Genomic DNA, 3080 nt, shown 5'->3' with positions numbered 1-3080 from the left:
GGGGGGGGGGGGGGGGGGGGGGGGGGGGGGGGGGGGGGGGGGGGGGGGGGGGGGGGGGGGGGGGGGGGGGGGGGGGGGGGGGCCACATCTCCTTTTTAACAATCTCTAACCAGTCTCAGCATTGCCCCAGCTGACCCAGGCTGCTTCAGGAGAGGTTTCCTTGTCATCCTACCCCCTTCGGGTCTCCATCATCCCTTCTCTCCAGTGTAACATAAAGCCTATCTCTGCCCCCCTTTTCCCACTTCTAAGGGATGCAGCTATTTCTGTATTACAGGGAAGTTTTAGGAGCAGAATCCATTAGGGGCTCATTTACAGCCATGCCCTTAGGCAGACACAAACCTCGCTTCACTGAGATGATAGACCAATCCATCAACCTACTTCACTGCTGGCCTGTTCTGTCTGGAAGCGGCATTACTGAGCACAAGTACCTCACACCAGCCTGTGCCTCTGTCTTCTCACTCTCTTTGCAGCCTGGAGTGCTTAAGTAGTCCTGGACCCCTGTGACTGACAGTCCCCAGAGAAAACCCACGCACCACCGTGCCCATGAGCCCCACCGCTGTGCTAAAGGGAGAGGGTTTCTCTTCCACGCACTGATCTGCAGCTTTTGCAAACATGTGGGCAGCATCCTCCCAGCTGGATCACAGGGATGAAGCTTGAACATCTCGGGGAAAAAGGGAAAGATGCAAATTGTGCCCAGACCTGGGGCTGTGCTGTGCCTTCCTGCAAGGAACTAGCAACAAAGTCAGATCTGAATTTCCTTCCAGTTCCCATTTTGATCAACCTCTAATCATTTAGCAGAGGCCATTTGTGATAAGGGTATAAGAAAAGCTTCCCAGATCAGATCAAAAGCCCATCTAGACCAGTCTCCTGTACGGCCAGCATGGGAACAGGACAGGCATGCAGCCATAAACCCTTCCCAAGTCTGACAATCTGCAGCTCGGGGCCTTCCTGAGCCAGAAGATGTATCTGTAAGTAACTTGTATTTAAAAGCCCTTTATGGCCCTTTTCTGTACATATTTGTCTAATGAATTCTCAAACCCATTTCTGCTTTTGGTCTCCTTGGCCCTGGCAGTGAGCTTCACAATTGAATTAGTCATTGTCTGAAAAAGTCCTTCCTCCATAAGGGGAAAGATAAAGTTATCTTGAATTTCATCTGTTGCTGGCATCAATCTGAACTCAAATCTTTCTTGAATCTCTGTGAGGAAGTGCAAGTCATGCCTGGCCAAAGGTTGGTACGTGGCAGGGTCCGGATGCCCAAGGGATCCACAAAGAGGTATTGGTCTCCCCTGGGCCATCTCTCTTCATAAGGTGCAGCCTGTCCCTAAAATCTCCCTAATTCTGGGTAAGTATGTTCCTATTAGGACCATCCCAAAGAACTGCACTTTCAGGCCTGTTAAACTTTCCCATCACTACCAGTTTCCTTCTAAATCTCTTTCCATCACTGATCTAATGGGACAGAAGATTTTATTTTTTTTCCCACAGATAAACTAAAGCAATTAAGTTACACTTTTCAAAGTCATGCATCAAAAGAGGAGCTTGTATGTCCCTAATAAGACAAGAAAAGAAAGCCAACCCTCTCTGGAGGCTGGTAGCCTCAGTACATTTTCAGCTGGAGATTGGAGAGCTCTGTCACATCAGGCCGGTTACAGATGGGGCCAGCCTGGCTTTCCAAGGCTTCCACCAGTGTTGTGTCAAAGCAAAAAATAAATCAGAGGTCTCTCAAATCCTGTTCTCAGCCTGCTCAGTCAGACATGTTTGTGCCCAGACAACTCTGTCCCCTTCCCCCTGAAAACTTCCAAAGGAGACTTCAGACCTGGGAAGCCTACATAAGAGATCTGTCGCTGATACAGACTTTATCACTATTTGGCCATAAACACAGTTTTAGTGCTAAATGTCAATGTTTTGTTTTACCGGTGCATTCTCCACACACCCCAGATGGTGACAATGTTCCTCCGAGTGGTTTCTGAAGCAGATGACAAGACAGGAAGTATTGGGAGAAATAAAAAGAAAGTTCCTAACAACGAAAGGGATCAGCACACACCTCATTCTCCTGATGTTAAACACTGCTGACACAGGCCCTGCACTGCACAAATCTGTAGCTTCCTTTAAATTAGCAATTCCACAGACACAGTAGGAGCTTGCATAAGAATTGTCCATAAAGGGAAGAGAGTCACAATATCAGCCTAGCGTGAAACCCTGGTTTCTGCTTTTTAATTAAGATTTCAAGCTTGTGTCTCCCCTGAGGTGCTGCGGAAGGTTTTGCCAGATACAATAAGCAGCCGGGGTCCCTCTCAGCAAATTGGCTTTTCATAGGATCCTAGCTCTCACATACCCTTTAGCACCAAATTCTCAGTGCCAAATTTGGGGTACAGCATCCACAAGAATGTGAAGACGAGAAGTTGGGCACTGGGACCCACCCCTGCAGGCTCAGGTCCTTTTGGGACTCCCCTTTCTCAGCAAGGTCTTGCAGGCGATATGTGGAAGCAACAAGACATGAGTTTTGGTACACGTCACTCTCAGCATTAAACAGAAGCACCATAACTCTTAGGATGACATTTCCAGTGTGAATACTTGTGCTTATATGTTTTTAAAATCCTTCTCTACTCTTCCGTGTTCTCTTAGTACTCTCTTGGAGGTTCTCTTTCCCTAGCTGCTCCTGCCTGCCATGTATCCCTGAAGCTGGAAAGTGAAGTCAGAGAGACATGAACAGTCAAACAAGTTACTTTCCAGAATCAAAGGCAGATGTTGGCATTTATATTTGTCCTGGCCCATTCCTCCATCACAACCCTATTCCCCCACCCGTAGGGTGAGCCTAGTGGATCATAAACACCTCAAAGATGAAGCAGTAGCAAAACCAGGGCGCCCTGTGGAGTGCCAAAAAAAACCTCGCAGACACAGAGGTGACAACCAGAAATCCCTGTCTCCCTCCCTTTTACATCACTGCCAATTTAGGATTCATTTAGGAGGAAATGGAGACACCACAGGTACCCCAGCATAGCCCCCCCCCCCCCCCCCCCCCCCCCCCCCCCCCCCCCCCCCCCCCCCCCCCCCCCCCCCCCCCCCCCCCCCCCCCCCCCCCC

The sequence above is a fragment of the Athene cunicularia genome (genome assembly GCF_003259725.1).
Source record: "Athene cunicularia isolate RWA chromosome 23 unlocalized genomic scaffold, athCun1 chr23_part2, whole genome shotgun sequence".
NCBI classification, from domain to species: domain Eukaryota; kingdom Metazoa; phylum Chordata; class Aves; order Strigiformes; family Strigidae; genus Athene; species Athene cunicularia.
The sequence above is the reverse complement of the archived record's forward strand: the minus strand, read 5'-3'. Positions refer to the sequence as shown.